Source organism: Pongo abelii, chromosome 8 (assembly GCF_028885655.2).
Source record: "Pongo abelii isolate AG06213 chromosome 8, NHGRI_mPonAbe1-v2.0_pri, whole genome shotgun sequence".
NCBI lineage: Eukaryota > Metazoa > Chordata > Mammalia > Primates > Hominidae > Pongo > Pongo abelii.
The window spans coordinates 121,074,884-121,094,520 of NC_071993.2; positions in this window are offsets into that span (position 1 = coordinate 121,074,884).

Below are 19,637 nucleotides of genomic sequence, written 5' to 3' on the forward strand. Positions count from 1 at the left end.
TCCCAGAGTTTCTTCTCTGTCCGTAGGTCAGAAGTTATTGGCTAGAGTCCCAGTGTCTCCCTTGAGCTACCGCATGCGTCTGCTGACCAAATCTTCTTAGCCTTCAAACCAAATGATGTCATTCTTTATGGTGCCTTTTTCTAACAGATTTATACTGACGTACACACACACACTTTTACTTTCCCACTGCTTACAGAACTCGCAAACAAGTGAGCAAGTCGTAATTCTACATGGTGAGTGCCTCACATAAATTTTTTGGTGACAATGTGGATGATAAATGTTGGCTTTTATCGAGCTGACTACTGGTAGCTGTATGGTTTTGTGGCACATTATATAATGTGATATGCAATCACTGATGGAAAGATGTCTCTTAGAGATATCGCACTTATAACACAAATTTTTATGACAATAAATACTATTTATTAAGTATCAAATGCCAGGCACCTTGCAAGAGTCCTACATACATTGGCTCATTCATTCCACATTATACTCCTAGGAAGGAAGAAATGTCTTTTCCATTCTGCTGATGAAATAACCAAATATCAGAAGACATATAACTAGCAAGTGGCAAGTTAGGACTTATACCCAGATCCAGCCTTCTATTTCACCACATGGGTTATATTGTTCTCAGAAAAACACGTTTCTCTTGCTTATTTATTTTGCTTATTACACAGGACATTGTGGTACTGTTCATGAACTAAAAGCCATGCTCAGAGTGATTGTGGTTTTGAGAGAGAAAGAGAAGGAAGGAAGGAAAGAAGGAGGGAAAGAAAGAAAGAAAGAAGAAAGAAAGAAAGAAAGAAAGAAAGAAAGAAAGAGAAAGAAAGAAAAAAGAAAAAGAAAGAAAGAGTAGCTGTAGTCCCAGCTACTTGGGAGGCTGAGGCAGGAGAATGGTGTGAACCTGGGAGGCAGAGATTGCAGTGAGCAGAGATTGCACACCACTGCACTCCAGCCTGGATGACAGTGCGAGACTCCATTTCACAAAAAAAAAAAAAGAAAGAAAGAGAGAAAAAGGAAGGAAGGAAGGAAGAAAGAAAGAAAGAAAGAAAGAAAGAAAGAAAGAAAGAAAGAAAGAAAGAAAGAAAGACCAAATGTGTATATTTTCTTCAACTTCAGTACAATGCACCTCCTCAAAAAAAAAAAAATCCTTAATCTTTCAGTGCCAATTTCCACAACATGCATATTCACATGAACTCTGGCATAAGTCTTGTTGATTGCTTCCAGAACAACATGCTTTATCCCAAATTACAAGGAAACCACAAAACAGTACTGCACAAGGCTGGAGGGATAGGGGGATAGGACATCACCACACTTGAAGGTCATGTTTGCCAATATTGGAGCATCTATAATGAGAACGCAGGGCACCCGTGCAGCCCCTGTGCTTGGTTTTTGCTTTATGGAGTTTGCAACCCAGTGGCAAATAGGAAGCTGGCAGCAGGAATCTGAAGGTCATGTAGCTGCCTTTTTTTGGCATGTATTCTCCCTCTCCACTTCTTTACAGCTAGTGCAGCCATGACCCTCTAAAGAACATGTCTGTTCTTGCCTCCGGGGTGTTGTGGTGATGTCGAGGTGCTAAGATGTCTTTGGGGCTCAGCCGAAGGTCAGCCTTTATTGAATTTCACTTCATGGCCCAATAGGCACAGAGCTTGTGGTTTACACTCTATCTCTGTGAGTACTCAAGGCCAAAGCAGGCTGCCCAAGACGGAGAAGAGAAGAACACCCCATGGCCCAGCAGTTCAAGCCACCCAGGGCAGCCACCTCCATGGCAGGGACACTCCGGTGCCTCCCTCTTTATCTACCCCCACAACACACACACATGCCTCATGCAGGTTCCTCCTGTCTCCCATCGGAGTCCCTATTCCCTTAGCCCCACATTTTCCTCAGTCATTCAGAAATTTTCATCTCAAAATGCAGCAAGTAATTTCTTCCTCATGAATTGCTCCTTCTCTACCCCACCCTATAACCCCCGCCCTGAGGTAATTTCCTAATTCTCTTTGACAAGACAGTTTACTCTTGACAAGGATTAGAGGTTATTTTTAACCTGAACCGCACACAAGGAAATGATGCAATAATTTCTTTGAGCTGGCTGAATGCTTCCTCTTTTTTGGTCTTCGAATTAATAGGATTCTGAACTTTAAGTTGTTTCTGGCCTTTGTGAGCAATTTCGTAATCACAGAATAAAGTCCACATCTTCCAATTTAAAATCCTTGCTCGTAGTGATCTTTTCCTGAATGAATGGCATTTTTATCCAATGTAGACTCTGATGTTAAAAATCAGAATCATGTTGATTCACCAGAGGTTCTCCTGCGGATCTTTTGGATCCCAAGCGATCTCCTTTACTGTTTTTATCCCTCTTCACAAAATCTGCTCAAATACTGGAAAAAAGATAATTAACTCTGCCACCTGGGGCCATCCAACTGTCCTCTGTTCCTCCGATTTCTTTACTAAGACATTCTGTGCAGCACACGTACATTCCTTTTTTTTTTTTTCCGAGACGGAGTCTTGCTCTGTCACTCAGGCTGCAGTGCAGTGGTGTGATCTCAGCTCACTGCAACCTCTGCCTCCCAGGTTCAAGCAATTCTCCTGCCGCAGCCTCCTGAGTAGCTGGGATTACAGGCACATGCAACCACGCCCAGCTAAATTTCTTTCTGTATTTTTTAGTACAGACGGGGTTTCACCACGTTGGTCAGGCTGGTCTCAAACTCCCGACCTCGTGATCCACCCGCCTCCGCCTCCCAAAGTGCTGGTATTACAGGCGTGAGCCACCATGCCCAGCCGCACATAAACATTTCTTAATCCATCACTACTTTAAAAAAATATTTGTGTATTTAAGTCCATATGTCTATATCAGGGTTTCTCAACCTCAGCACTATTGACATTTGGGGCCAGATAATTCTTTGTGGGGCATCCTATGCATGATAGGATGTGGGGCAGCATCCCTGGCTTCTACTAACTAGATGCCGGTAGCAGCCCCCTCTCCAGTTTCAACAACCAAAAATGTCCCCAGACATGGCCAAAGGTCTGCCAGGGAGACAAAAATGACCCCAGTTGAGAAACACTGGCCCTCATACTGCTTTAAATTACAAGTTCCTTTTGGACAGGGACTAACCTAATTTGTACAGACTTCAGCACAACAGGAAGGTGCTTGGAGAAGGCAGTTCTATGGTGATCACAGTCAGTAAGCATGCAACAAGAATTGTTGACTCACATCTAGAAAAACAGAAAACATAAGCACATGATCAAGTAAACAGTGGGTACTGTGTATCATTCAGCCTTCCGTTCTTGTCAATAACAGCAAAACAACAATGCTTAGCTCTCCTGTGTGAACCTCCCAGAGGAACTGAAAATTTGAAAGTTGGGGTTCATTTCCTTATAATTAAACTGTTCCCATAAAATAAGGTAAGAGGCAGGTAAAGGGAAATCCCCCACAGCAGTGTGAATGGTTGTCATCTTCATGGAGAAGAGCCCACACTGGGATGAACATTCTTTCACAATTACTGTACTGTTCTTCCAGGCCGGGAATTCGGGGCGGCGCCACATCCTCTTGCAGGATCTGCCCCTTGTAAAAGCACTTCAAATATTTTTCATGAGTGAAAAGGCAAAAGATAGATATGAACTGATATATCGTTAGAACTGCTGCTGTTATTCAACCACTCAAATAGTATTAAACCTCTGGATTTGGCAAAGAAAACCTGCTAAATGATCCCTTTATAGGCCTCTCTCTAGGCAAAAGAACAAAACCTTTTATCAGTTAATCTAATGAATTACATGGGTTATTTTTATTCTATTCATAAGAGACAAGGCATGTAAGTCTTGCTTGTTCTTACATGCATTGGATAACAATTCCATCAAGCAAATGTTTATTTAAACTAAGGGTATGGCAGTCTAGTCTGACAGTTATCAGACATCAAAGTGGAAATGCTCAAATGAGTAAAAAATCAGGCTCTGCCCTTGGAGAGCTTAGAGTTCTGATTTCTGTAACAATTGGTTGTGTATTGGTAGTCAATCCCCAAATATATTTGCTTTTGAGTACCTGAAAGCCTAATGCTGCAAGCTCTGGAAGAGGTTTTAAAAATCCAGTGATCATTCAAAGGCGTGAGCAACTCCAGGTGAGGAAGTGACCGATAAAGAGTTTACGGAGACATGGCTTTTAAAGTGAGGGTGGGTGTTCAAAACAACATGAATGATGAGGTTTTATTTCCCCCGATGTTAAAATTAATACATGTTTCTTGTTTTTAAAAAATATACGCAGGAAAAAAGAAAAGCCCAAGGGAAAAAGATTTCTCATAAGCAGTGGAAAAGTTGAGCAAAAACGCAGGACCTGGCCTGCTAGGGGTGGCAGAACCTGTGGCGGACCCCGTGGAGCTATGGAGAAACATGAGGTGGGGGTCTGAATGCCAGATCTAATCAGGAGGGCAGTGGGCAGCCATGAATGTCTGAGTGTTCTGGGCATGGCTCATTTCATGCTCATAACAACCCTGTGAGGTTGCAAGGGGTCTGATCAACCTTCAGATGCAGAGGTGGAGGATTTAAGGTGTGCAGTAACTTGCCCAAGGTCATGCAGCTAGCAGATGGGAGAAGTGGGCACTCCAAAACCCCATGCCCCTCAAACAAAGTGGGAATTGAGGGGGGCAAACCGAGGATTGCAATGGTACAGCTGCAGAAAGTGTGCCTTTGACACAATAGAATGGTGATGTCATGGATTTAAAAAATCCAGATCCAGAAAAAGGATCTGACTTGCTTTGTGGATAAAAGACCACTTTACAACCCAGAGACATCCACGTGGAGTAGGTGGCTCAGCAGTGCTCATTGGTGGAAGGCACTTTCATTGGCCTTCAGGTACCTAGCATGGCCTGCCACTGATAAGACACCACCTGAGTCAGGTCAGGATCCCTTTAGGTGATTTGAACTGCTCTTTTTGTACTTTTCGAGGAGAGTTTATGCAACTGGCCCATCCCAACTGTTCTGGACTGTCTGGTGAAAGCCAGCCTGCTCACCAGGGGAAGCCCCAGCCTATGCCTGAGTGCTTCGGTGCTACCTGGGAGGCTCCAGGATGGAGTCCCAGGCCTCACACCAAAAAAGAACCTTTCCACAATAGTCAAATGGTGGAAGCAACTCAAATGTCCCTCGACTGATGAATGGATACACAAAACGTGTGTGTGTGTGTGTGTGTGTGTGTAATGCACTACTATTCAACCATGAAAAGGAATGGTGTACTGATACATGCTACAATCTGCATGAACCTTGAAAACATTATGCTAAATGAATCATTCCATTTACACGAAACATCCGGAATAAGAAAATCCACAGACAGACTTGCTATTGGTAAAACATCAATGGATAACATCAAATTTACCATTTGAACCATCATTAAGTATACAATCAGTGGTGTTTAGGACATCCACAGGGTCATGCAACCATCAGCACTTTCCAGAACATTCTCATCACCCCCAAAGGAAACACTACACCCAGTGAGCATTCATTCCTCATTCCTTCCTTCCCCCAGCTCTTGCAACGACTAATCTACTTTCTATCTCTATGGATGTGCTTATTCACTTTAAAATGGCGAGTTTTATGTTATTTGTAATTTACTGCATTAAAAAAAAATAAGCAATGGGATTGGATGAGGTGGATGAAGAAAAGAATCCCAGATTGAGGATTTGTGCACACCAATGTTTAGAGGCCAGCCAATAAAGAAGGTTCAAAAGAAGGAACTCATCAAATAGGAGTAAACCAGGAAAGTTGCTGCCCCAGAACTCAAGTGAGAAACAGTTTCAAGGAGAGTAGAGTGACTATCTGTGTCAGAGTGAATTTTGTGTGGTTCAGGTAGATATAGTCATGTTCACCTACTCAGGAGGGGACCATTTCACACTCTTGACCAGCAATGCATGAACAGGCTCAGTTCCCAACAATCTTGCCAATACAGAGTGTCCTTAAAATGCTTGCCAATCTCAAAAGTGAGAAATGGATCTCAGTGTTGTTTTCTCTTGCAGTTCCTTTATTGAGAGTGAGGCTGAGCATCTTTTCAAATGTTGAAGGGCCATTTATCTTTCTTTGGCTGTGAACTATCTGTTCATGGACTTTGCCCATTTTCTGTTGGGCTATTCATCTGTTTATTTTTTATTTCTAGGAACACTTTAAATATCAGGGAATTGGTTCTCTGTCCCCCGGCATCTGCTTCTTGAAACTCTTCTCTTTGTTTCCACAAGAGCACTCTCTCCTAGGTCTTCTCTCACCTCCCAGTATCTCACCTCCATATTTTGGATTTTTTTTTTTTGGGCGTGTGGATTGCTCTTCTCCTTTGTACCTTTTAAGGCTGGTGTCCCCTGTCTTTGACTGTCTTTCTTCTCTACACACTCTTCAGCATCCTTCCCCTCCCACTTCTTCCTCCACCGCAATTCTAATTACAACTGTGTGCTCAACTACCAAACCTATATGGAACAGAATGTTAAAATAAGACTTTCTGACGTCTCAGTCTGAGCTGAGACCCCAAAGCTGAGAAAAGGAGTGTTAGGTGCCCACACATTCTAAAGAGAGGTGCTAGACCATCCACGCAGACACAGCAGAGAGTGACCCAAAAAAAAAAAAAACAAAACCCTGCCCAAGGACCCTATAGCCTCATCCTTAGAGTCTTAAAAGAGGCTTGGGTATTAATCCTGGAGTTCCTGCAGAGTAGAGTTGCAGGGGTGCAATGGCTCCTCCCAGCCACCCCCACACCAAGCAGGGGGCTTGAAAAGAATCTTTGGCGAGCCTGGCCTGTGTCTTATGATGTTGAGGGGACAGAGAGTTTCGTACCTGACTCTTGCTTTAAAACCTGTAAAGGTGAGAAGCTGGGTTTGCTTCCTGGGCAGCACAGGGGTGAGAAAGAGCCCAAGGGGAATGAGCACAGCTCCCAACTATGCTGTTCCTGGAGGTGTGTCATCCAGTGAATGATCACTTTCTGAGCTGGGCACGGTGGGTCACTCTTGTGATCCTAGCAACTCAGGAGGCTGAGGCTGGAGGAAACTTGAGGCCAGGAGTTTGAGACCAGCCTGCGTGACATAGCAACAACCTGTCTCTACAAAACAATAATAATAATGATAATAATAATAATAATAATACAAAAATTAGTTAGGCGTGGTGCTGTGTGACTGTAGTTCCAGCTACTCTGGAGGCTAAGATGGGAGAATTGCGGTTGAGGCTGCAATGGGCCAAGATCGCACCACTGCACTCCAGCCTGAGCACCAGAGGGAGACCCCGTCTCAAAAAAAACAAAAAACAAAAAGCAAACAAACAAACAAAACCTCTTGGTCACAAAAATTTGGAACAAAAAATCTTGAAGGTACTAAAAGGACATAATTGGTGATTTTGCAGGAAGCTGAGAGCAGACTCCTTGACATGGCAACAGCAGAAGTGAGGAGATGCCAAAGAGACAGACTCTGGTAACTCTTGAAGAGCCAGCCTTTAAGTGTTCATGGACAACATCCTTATAAATGAAGTTTTTCCAAAAGATAGGCATAGACAAAAATGCATGTGGTGCCATGGGACACGATTCACTGAAGATTTTTAATATCAGTTGAATTTGGATCTTAGTTTCAAATAAGTAAGCTGTTTCAAATAAGGAGAAAATAAAATGAGGCCTTCTTTTCGATGACAAGCTCTGACTTTGGAATCACACAGACCTGGGCTGGGAGTCCTGCTCTGCCACTTGCTAGGTTGTGACACATTGGATAAATTGCTCAACTTCCGTAGCCTCAATTTCCTCCTTTAGAAAGTAAAAATAATATCTGACAAGACTATTACAAGAATTACATGAGATATTGTGAACAACGCCCTTCGCACAGGGTCTGGTGCTTACTCATTGCTTGTAAAAGAGAATGTGACATTGATCTGTGTCTCCATTAAATGGTGTAGGAAAGAACACATATTGTCCTATGAGTCCATTCAGGTTTTTAATTTTGGTCATTTGGTTTGTTGCTTTCTGGTGAATGCTACCTACCTTCATCAAATCATTATGAAGTTTCCAGAGCAAATTCTCTGTCATGTATTCTAAAGAAAATTGAGAGGAAAATAAAGCAAACTGAAGTATGGAAACACAGCTTGGGAGTTCAGAAAAACTATTTGCTCATCATACGTTAAGTTAAAAATATAGTTGCACAAACAGATGACTAAATAATACTCAGACCCACAGATTTCAGCTTTTAAGTGCCATCTTATATAAGATTGTTCAACTGAACTAGCCTAGCCATTAAAAAAACTTAGATATGGCATTTTTAAAATAGAGACTCACATACGCACATCTAAATCTATGCTGTTTATATAACACGAAGATAGCAGATATATCTGTAAGGAGGTGTTGGCATCACAGAGAATGATATACTATGTTACAGTGATTCTTGGATTTTTCCTATGTGTTAAGCCTGGACTTCTGATTCCAAATTCAGCTCCTACAGCAGAGGTACCCAGGGAAGACTTGAGCCATATTAATATTAAATGGCAAGAAAAGGCATCAGTGTGAGTTCTTGAACCTTAACCAGGTAAAGAGCTTTGGGTTTCGTTTACTGGCACAAAACAGGTGCATTTGGTCCACAGCCCATGCACGAGTTAAAATATTATTAGCTCTGTTCTCAGTATCATAAACGATAATTAGCATACAATTTAGGACACATAAAATTTGGATGTCCATAAAATATTGTTAGCTCTGTCATCAGTATCATAAAGATAATTAGTATACAATTTAGGACAATTAGGACAATAGACAAATGTATAATTAGTATACAATTTAGTATAAAATTTGGATGTCCACAACCTTCACATTCCATAATCGATCAAAATCAATATTCTGAACAGAGCTATTTCTTAGTCAAACCTCTGATAGCCAGTATTTTAGGATCTGAAGCACTATTCCAATCAAAATCACCACTTGAAGGTCACAAAAATCCTGTTTTTCAACAGATTCTTTGAGGACCTGGTTTTATCTTGCCTCAAAGGCCAGCTTTGTTCTGTGGTTATAAAGGTTTGCTGTATCTCTCCTACCCAGTTATCTGCTGTCTTTTACACTGATTCCAGCTTGGGCAAAACAACAGGCATGTTGCAGCTGTAGAAACAGATTCTGAGTGTGACTACACGATATCAAAATATCCTGCTGAAAAGTGGTCTACACACTCAACCAACTGGATTGGCTTATTTTTCTCCTCAAATCCAAATTATTAGGGCAAACCTGGATTTTTCTATTCCATTTGTAGGAAAACACAATTGAGTTTCCTGATTTGTAATGAAAGCTATAACAGAACAGTACATTCACCACCGTCTTAAATACATACCTAGTAGGAATATGCCTTACACTACCCCTGCCCTCCTCGTTGCTAAGATCTACCCAGAACATATGGGAACTTGATCTGCCAACAATCAGCTGGAGGTATTCGTGACTTTGTAACAGACTGAAACCCAGTAACAAAGTGGACTGTTTCCACCAGGGCCTGGATACCATTTATTTGGGGAGCCACCTTTAGTGTGAGAGACAAGAAGTCATTCTGTTTGCTGTCTGTGCTGGAAGTCTTATAACAATCATAGCATGCGTGAGATTACAGATGACTCAAGATTGTGCAGAAAGAGGCAGCTTTCTTACATATAGTAACACTTGGTTATAGGTTAAAATGCATCCCTACTTCCCCCGCCCCCAAAAAAGATATGTTGGAGTCCTAACCCCCAGTATTTCAAAATGTGACCTCAGTTGGAGATTGGGTCTTTACAGAGGTAATCAAGTTAAAATGAGGTGATTAGCATGGGCCATGACCCAATATGACTGATGTCCTTATCCAAAGAAGAAATTTGGACAGGCACACAGACAAGCATGGGGAAAAGACAGCCATGTACAAGCCAAGGAGAGAGGAATGGAACAGATCCTTCCCTCACAGCCCTCAGAAGGATACAATTCTGCCTACAGCTTGAGGATGGACTTCTAGCGAACGAACTCACACCTCACTGATCCAGCACCATTGCAGAATGAAAAGTCCATATAAATTCACTTTCTAGATAACTCAAGTGTTCTGACAAATAAGCAGTTGCAAAATTTTCGTTCTACTCTTTTTTAACAAAAATGTTTCTAAAACACACCCTCCACATTCTCAAACCAAAGGCAGTTGAACCCAATCTAAACCTTTCCTATTGATGCAGGTTTATCAGTGACTGCAGACGGACAGAAGACCCTTTGTTTCTGCAGTAAGTGGTATCACTGGTTTCCCTGTTTTCTCCTCTAATATGAAGTTCCCAGACAGCCCCCTCTGCCTTCTGCATCATCCTCATTTCCTTGCTTGTCCTAATCTGTTGTGAAAGAACAGAAACCGGACAAACAAGACATTAAAACTGGTTCTTAAATAAAATTAGTAGTCCCAAGTGAGAGGCTGAAAGACACTCCTAAAGGTTAAACCATGTGAACTTGAAAAACTTCTCTTGTTGTCTACTTCTTTACTCCCTGTTCTCAGGGGGTGAGGATGTCAGATCCCTTATATTAAGGATACCTCAAGTGTTGTGCTACATTGACACAAAGCAGGTCACAAGAAACTCTTCTGGCCTCCTTCGGCTTATAAATTTATGCCATAAAAAGAAGCAGCTGGGATCAATAGCTTGGGAAATATGCACCTCTATTAGGAGCCCAGTGGTGCTTTGTTCTGTGGTGGTTGTTATTTCACATATTTGGAATATGGTTATACCATAGGATAGAACTCTCTGGAATGGTCTCTCCATGATACCAAATTAGTTTGGGAAATTCTAATTCCCCAAACGGAATGATAATCAGATTAAATGACTACAAAGGAATAAACTTGCTGTTGAAATCAAAAGTGTACTTACCAAATTAGATTCTTTACTACATCCTTTCACTTTTAAAGATAACGAATTTACTCAATTATTCTATTTGTACTGATTGGAAGCTGCCTCTTTTGCCATGCTTAGTTTGGTACAGAACATTTTTTGGCTTTATGCTATAATCTTCTTATTGCTGTTGTTTAAAAAACAATGGTAAGATAAAAGCTAATGTTTAGTAAGTACTGTGCTTACGATGAGCCAGGCACTGTGCCAAATGCCTGACATGCCTTATTAAGTCTCCCAAATGCCTCAGAGGTACATATGATTTTTACTGTTCCCATTTAACAGATAACAAAATGGAGGCCTAATGTGCTTGAGTAACTTGTCTGAGTCATTCAGTTACTAATTGGCAGCACCTGGATTTTAACCCAGGCAGTCTGACTCCAGAGCCTGTGTTCTTAATCATTATGGTATATGAAGAGAGGTAAATTTTAACACTAATTACTAAAATTAGTGTGATCTTGCTAAAATATCATAATTTGGAATTATGTAATAAAAAACCTCCAGGCCAGACACAATGACTCGCTCCTGTAATCCCAGCACTTTGGAAGGCTGGGGCAGGCAGATCACTTGAGGTCAGGAGTTGGAGACCAGCTTGGCCAACACGGTGAAACCCTGTCTCTACCAAAAATACAAAAATTAGCCAGCCGTGGTGGTGCTTGCCTGTATCCCAGCTACTCAGGAGGCTGAGGCATGAGAATCGCTTGAACCCAGGAGGTAGAGGTTGCAGTGACCCCAGATTGCACCACTCCACTCCAGCCTGGGCGACAGAGTGAGACTGTCTCAAAAAAAAAAAAGAAAAAAAGGAAACCAAAAACAAAAATGTGTAGGCCAGGGATGTTTTTTAACTCTTCCACCAAGACTGAGTACTTTACTGATGACTTTTTTTGCAAGATGAATTATGAGTTTTGAACTTGCTTAATAAACTTTTATGCTAAGTTGTTTCTCAGATGAGTACTTACTAAAACTCTACAATATGTAGAGAATATATGTGTGGGCATTTTTTAAACCAAGATCATTCTCCTTAAGCTAGAGCCATGAAAGGATATATAATCTCCATTAATTAGTAAGGGGGGAAAACATCAAAAATGCTTGCTGCGGAGTGGTTGGCAGTAGGAGAGAAGGAAAGGTAGGCAGTGCGTGGGAACGGTGACAAGTCATAATACAATAATCACTTTAGAGGTTTTCAGAATCAGTAAAAAAAATGTTCAGGACTATGCCAATACCGTTTTAGCTCATTTTCAAGGCTTATTAGGCTTTTCAGAGAATCTCAAAGCTCAACGTGCATATTACTTAACTAGCTGGTTTGGAATGATACTTATTAGGATGTGGAAATGACAAAGTAGGTAGAGTTTGCTTTTTAATTTTTTGTTCTGAACTTCCCAATAGCTCTATTTCAGCTCTTAAATAAAGTCCCCCAAGGTTGTCACAACGTTTGAGCCTGTGATTCTCAGTAAGAGTCTTCTGTGAAGTCTTTTTCCAGTTACAGACGAAAACAAAACAAAACAAAGAACTAAATGACTTAATTGCTTGGCTTTTCTTTGGGATTCCTTTGTCTTCAGAGCTAGTATCCATGTGGCACTTTAGACATTCACACTAAAATATATCAACAATGAGAATTTCATTTGTGCAGATAAATGTGATTGTCATGTCAGATCTTTTATATTTAAGCCAACTGAAAAATACAAATAAACATTGCATGATAGAATTGCTTCATTTGTTCAAAGTTGTTTATTTTAAGAAGTACTCCATGACCAGCTCCAAGTCCCAAATATATCACGCAATTAAATTATGCTGAAAGTAGTAATAGGTGGGCCCATATATGTTAAGGATGCAGATGTTCTAGCAATTAAAGACTAGCTAAGGAGGCAAGAAAGTCAAGAACTCTCTTTCACTTTCCGTGAACTCTCACACACGTCTCTGTCCTTATGCTTCAGTTTCTCCATCTTAAAACAGGGAGAAAAGGACAATATTTCTCCACTAGTATGAAAGCAATTTATATTTAGGAGAAGTTTACAAAGAAGGTTATTGCCTCCTTAATATCTAATTAGGAGATAATGCCCTGGAAATAAAAAGCTATCATAGGATAAAGGTCTCCAACAGGTCTTACTTAAGGAGTGACAAAACTGAGACACTGTGGAAAATAAATGTCATGTCAATGGTTTGATATTTATTTATTTTTATTTTTATTTATTTATTTTTTTTGAGATGGAGTCTCCCTCTGTTGCCCTGGCTGGAGTGCAGTGGCGTGGTCTCCACTCACTGCAAGCTCCGCCTCCCGGGTTCACGCCATTCTCCTGCCATAGCCTCCTGAGTAGCTGGGACTGCAGGCGCCCGACACCACGCCTGGCTAATTTTTTGTATTTTTAGTAGAGACAGGGTTTCACCGTGTTAGCCAGGATGGTCTCGATCTCCTGACCTCCTGGCCTCCCAGAGTGCTGGGATTACAGGCGTGAGCCACCGCACCTGGCCTGGATATTTATTTTTAAAGCAAGAAGCCTGACCGTAGTGGTTACCAAAACCAAAGCAGCAGCAATACTGTCTCACTAGCATCTTCCTTTCTGAGACAAAGGACTTGGCATGCCTCCACTTATTGAGTGGGTCTAGGTGGGCATTTTTTTTTTTTTTTTTTTTTTGAGACGGAATCTCGCTCTGTTGCCCAGCCTGGAGTGCAGTGACGCAATCTCGGCTCACTGCAAGCTCCACCTCCCGGGTTCACGCAATTCTCCTGCCTCAGCCTCCAGAGCAGCTGGGACTACAGGCGCCCACCACCACGCCCGGCTAATTTTTTTTTTTTTGGAATTTTTAGTAGAGGCGGGGTTTTGCCGCGTTAGCCAGGATGGTCTCGATCTCCTGACCTCGTGATCTGCCTGCCTGGGCCTCCCCAAGTGCTGGGATTACAGGCGTGAGTCACCGCACCCAGCTGGTGGGCATTTTTACAGTACATAAATAATGAGTAAGTTAACTACAAAAATATCTATACAATACAAAGAAGTGGAAAAACATATGAAAGAAGATACCTCTTTCGTTTACTCAAAGTAGTGAATGAAAAGAGTGAAAAGAAAGAAATGTAAATGATTTGATCTGGCAAAGCAGACCAGTGTCTTCCACTCATCCCTTTTGGCAATTCCGTTCAGTTGGATGGCCCAGATGCCATCTTCCATGGCCAAATGGAAAATACAATGTCTTATTTTATTGTGGAAAATTCACTGGAAATAAGCTTTTAAGTGGTTCTTCTATTACACAGGAATTTAGTAAGTATTGTATCTGCTATAAGGCCAGAACAAAAGGGGGCTAAAATGTTTAAAGGTATCATTCCTACTCTTCAGAAACTTACAACAAGGGTTTTGGGGTTCTTGTTGCTATTAACTTCTTAGTTTCTTACAACACAATTATTTTGTCTGGAATACAATAAAGTTCTGTGTTACTGTTAAAATAAAACCTAGAGTTTTCAATAATCATCCCAGCTTGTTGTCATCACAAGCTCTGGACTGGGACAAACTTAAAGGACAACTCAGCCAATAGCTTATCGTGTATAATGCTCATATTCCTATTACCATCAATACTTTAAGGTAAGATTTCACTTGATAAGCAATCAATTTTTATTCACTATATAACTGAACTAGAACAGAATTTTTGGTTTATGTTGGTTTAAGTCTTGTATTAAAATTAAGACTTGTATTTAGGTCCTTTCTTTCTTCTTTAAGTTACTAGTCATGGCACTAAATAGTTAACTTGAGGGAAAAAAACATTCTCTGCTGTGAATATTCTGCTACTGAAATACTGAAAAGGAATTGATTTAAGAGAATCACATAAATTTTTTTTTTTAAAAAAGAAGAGGGTACATACTAAGGAAGAACAGAAAAAAGGGGAAAAACTTTTGTAAAGGTAATTTGCTAAAAGTATTTAAAAATAGTTCACGGTTATCCAGGCTCTAAACCCTATTAATATCTAGAGTGAAAAAGAAAGGAGTCAAGCGGATAAACAGAAGCTTATCTAAGTGAACTGATTCTTCTCATACAAGCAAATCCTGACCCCTTTCATGGTTTACAATGCCATGATGATCGGAAAAGACAGCGTTTGTTGCTTTATAAATATATGGAGCTGTACGTGATTTCAAGAAGCTTTCACATACATTATCTCATTTAATTCCCACACAACCCTGTAAGGGAGCAAATGGTGAGTCCACTTTAAAGGTGAATATCAAAGGTCAAACAGAAAAGCAACGAAGCCGGGACATAAACCCGGACCTTTTACCTCCCAGGTCTGAACACTTTGCAAAACATCCACATTTTGAAAAATATTATTATTGGCTCTAGCATTGTTCAATGTACTTGTTAGAAACACAAGGAAGAAGAGGAGAAAAGGGAGGAGGAGGAGCTAAGTGTGGGAGAAGGACGAGGATGGGGAGAGAGGAAAGCTTTTGAATTTTCCTAATAGTCCACACTTTGCTATGATTATGCTACTGTTCTCTGTGCTTGTTTTCAAGATGGCTGGAGTTGGTCATCCCTGTGTAAATTGTGGCTACAAAACCAGTATCTGACCCTAAGTGCCAGGCCTGTTCTTTGGGTAGTTAGCACTGAGTGATTGCTTCAGCAGTCGTGTTGCTTTATGTGAAAGGTCATATACCTTTCCTGAGAAACAGCCACCTAAGCTCTGACTAACAAATCCTTTGGTTTGTTATAGCCTGATTTCAAATAGCTTCAGGCTATTATCAGCCACAAGGCACATTTTGCTAACAGATTTCATACACTTCTTGGGGTTTTATTAGGGAATTCCCCCACATATCTCTTGGTGTATCTTCCAGCAGTTGTCCAGTTAGGCTACTCACTTTTATTTTTAACTCATTTTCTAGTAAAGTCAACTCAAGAATGTAAATGTCTTTGCCAGGCTCATGGCTTGCAACCTTGGATGGGTTAGATGCCTATTCATTACTGCTCTGCAGACTAATTTGATATACAGCTTGAAACCACATTCAAGTCATCAGCAATTCTCCTGGGGCAGAAATGGCTGGATATATAGATACGGTATCATAAATAATGGCTAAGGAAAAAGACTTCACCTGGGTCATTTATGAAGAATAGGTAGTACTTTTTTCTTTTCTTTTCCTTCTTTTTTTTTTTTTTTTTGAGTTAGGGTCTCACTCTGTCACCCAGACTGGAGTGCAGTGGCACAACCACATTTCACTGCAGCCTCAACTCCTGGGCTAAAGTGATCCTCCTGACTCAACCTCCCAAAGTGTTGGGATTACAGGCAGGAGCCACTGAGCCTGGTCAGGTAGTATTTTTTATGGACGTGGACTTGCATGGCTCCTTTGGAAAATCTCTTACCTATGTCTCGCTTTATTTACTATGAATAGGTATGATATACATTTATCTCATGAGCCTACCTTGCTTTTGTAAAGTATTTTGAAATGTTTATGTGAAAATGTTGACTAGGTGGTAAGAATATGGATTATTGCTGTAAATTATAAGCAAGAGTGAAGATTGTAACTGCTAAAACACTCAATTATGTCTCTTGTATAAAAATGAGAATTTTTAATAAATTAAATATCATATATTTATGAATCAAAGCTAAATGTTCATTAATATCAAGTAAATATCAGTAAACATGGGAGATATAAAAATGTATGAGACAGTTCTGGCTCTCAGTGAGCTTACAATCTATAAGAGAAGAAAAGGGGAAAATATAAAAATTAAATAAGATAACAACGTAAGAAGTATCAAAAGGCAACCTATTGTAAATTGCCACCTGAAATGAAATTGGCAGAGTCACTACTATAGGTCAGAGGAAGGAGAGATCACTTTCAGAAGCAGTGGACAGGGAAAATAAAGAGTCCAGCCAGATCTCCAAGGCTGAATTCACTGGGAAGGAGGAGGAGGTTTTGGTGGAGGGAACCCAGTGAGAAAGTATAGATGTACAAAAGGAAGGAGTATGGATCCCCAAAAGGAAAAAGAATACAGAAATGCAAGTTATGGTGATAAGGAGAGTTCTAACATGAAATAGGGCTGGAAAGACCATTTAGAATTGGACTGGGGAGAGCTATGAATGTTAAATTGAAGAGGTAAGGTTGCTGAACAGAAAAGCATCTTGGTCAAAACAGCATTTTGGAAATATTCCTTTGGCTATGATATGCCAGATTAAATGAAGCAGGGAGGACCAGAGGCAGGGAGATCAAATAGAACCCATGGCAAGTCCCGGTGTGGGGTGAAGGTGGTGGGATGGGAAAGGAAGAAGTCGAGGCAGGAACTCTGTGGAAGAAGTGCACGACCTCTCAAGTGTGCTGATCAGCCTTCATTGTTGGAGCTTTCTGTCATTTTCCAAAGCATTGTGAAATATATGGGTTTTTAGAACTGACTCTCTTTAACAGTTGCCAAGTGAAGAATGAAGAAATGAAGGAGTTTTATTCAACTTACAATATCTGATACCTGTAAAAGTTGATACGTTGAACCTTTTCTTCTTGATCTTGTATCCTTACCTAAGAACAAAAATTGTTAGGCTAAAAAAAAAGTTAAAAAAAAAAAAAAACACCAACCATAAAATGTAGGAATTAAAGGAGTTCTGAGAACATTTTATTTTTATTAGACAACCAACTCTAGTTGAACATGAACTATTCCAAACTCTTCTGTCAGTAAAACGGAAGGAAATCTCCCAGAATTCCTGAGATCCCTGTATTGGTACTCCTGCTAGAATAACCTTCTGGTTTCGAGGGTTTATAATTTAATGTATTATACAGAAATTTGGAGAAACTTGATGTCTAAATGAGCAGAGAAAAAAAGTTTCAGGAAAGTTTTCCAACAATTCCAATGTCACGGTGTGTTTATATATATAATGATGATACGGCAAAGTTACTGGCAATCTGGCTTCTGCCCTGAACCTCTACGACCAAGTTCTGGCCTTATCGCACACAGAAAAGCAATGCCTTCCACCCTTTGGGGGCATTTAAGGTTGACACACTCTATTCCGGTAACACCACTTGACAGAAAGATGGCAAGGAAAAGCCTCTTCCCCACATTCCCTATGCCTCACCCTGCAGCTCAGCACTCAGAACTCCTTTCCTGGGCAGCGTCAATTTCAACTTCTTCCAATCCCTTGGCTATTTTGAGACTGCCCCTTGTGGGTCCAGAAAGAAGCCAGGAGGCCAGGCACGGTGGCTCACACCTCTAATCCCAGCACTTTGGGAGGCCAAGGTAGGTGGATCACCTGAGGTCAGGAGTTTGAGACCAGCCTGACCAACATGGTAAAATCCCATCTCCACCAAAAATACAAAATTAGCCGTGTGTGGCAGCACACGCCTGTAATCCCAGCTACTTGACAGGCTGAGGCAGGCGAATCACTTGAACCCGGGAGGCAGAGGTTGCAGTGAGCCAAGATCACGCCACTGAACTCCAGCCTGGGCAACAAGAGTGAAACTCCGTCTCAAAAAAAATAAAAAGAAAGAAGCCAGGAGTCTCAGGCTTGCAGTGACTTGGATAACTTGGGGTGTAGTCTCCTTCCTCCCCTCTTTCTAACTCCTCTTGTTTCCTAGCCACCCCTCCTCAACCTCCCCAAGTTGGAAAATCAGCTGATAAATCATGGGCAGGGGGTGAATAAACAAATCACTCCCCAGTTTTAACACACTGATGATGAGGTTTGGGCCTAAAGCAAATTCATATGTTTGCATTTATGTAAGAGAAAGTGGTTAAAACTGCTTGATTTTATATAAACTTGAAAAACATTACTTTTTGCTTTTGACCTGGACAGCTGTGGAAGTAGGTCTTTCCTTGCAAGGTAAGGATATGAGCTTGGTCATATTGATGACCAACATCAACGAACATGTTGATGTTTGTTGCAGGCGCTGTTCTTATTCCAATGCTAGAAGGACCTGTGAGCATTATATAACATTTTCATGCACCCTTACATAAACAATTAGAAGCTGTTTACTCCTCAAGGACTCAATTAGAGATTTATTTTATTTTATTTTATTTTATTTTTTATTTCAGGCCTGAGCTGAGGACACTACAGGAGCCAAATTAGAGAAGGGGCTCGCAGTCCTGCCATATTGCATATTCATGGCTTTCTTGTCCCCCCACCCCCAATATAATCCTTTTTGCCAGGTTAACAACTCACTAATTTCAAAGCGATTCATTTGCCAACTCAAAAAAAACACAGATACAACTTTAAATGCTTTTGGATTTTAATCCTCTGGAGTATTTATATGTTTTCTTGTCTCATCCCTCCAAAACTAATCTCAGGTGAGAATCTGGGAACTTGGGCAAAGGAGAAAACAAGCACGCAGACCAAGGAATCTGAAATCGCAGTTCATTACGTCAGCATAAACTGACAGTACCTTTTTGTTTGTATTGACCCAGCTCAAATTATAAAATCACATGAGTAATAAAACACAAAATACAGGTGTTATCATTAAAAAGTCTAAAATGTAATTAAACGCGTTTTTCCCCCCTCGCGGTGGTATCGTTTACTCTGTATCTCAACGTTTCTGTCTCCCTAAGCCTCTCCCTTTATATCATGAGCATACATTTTTGCATCATGCTCACACATTCATTAGCTAGGACTGAGGAGTGTGTACGATTCCAACGGGCCCTCAGCGTTAGCTGTTAGATGCACAAACCTTCGCTTCCTTTCCACATCTACTGCACTTGAGGTTCAACAGAGGATCCTTGCAAGAACAGCGTCCAGAGAGCATTCTTGACAGATGCGCGCTTGGCTCCAGCAACCCGCTCTGCTGGGAAGTTTCTTCTAACCACTAACACCCACCTCCAATCCCCCAAGCTGTCACGACGCATGCTGGC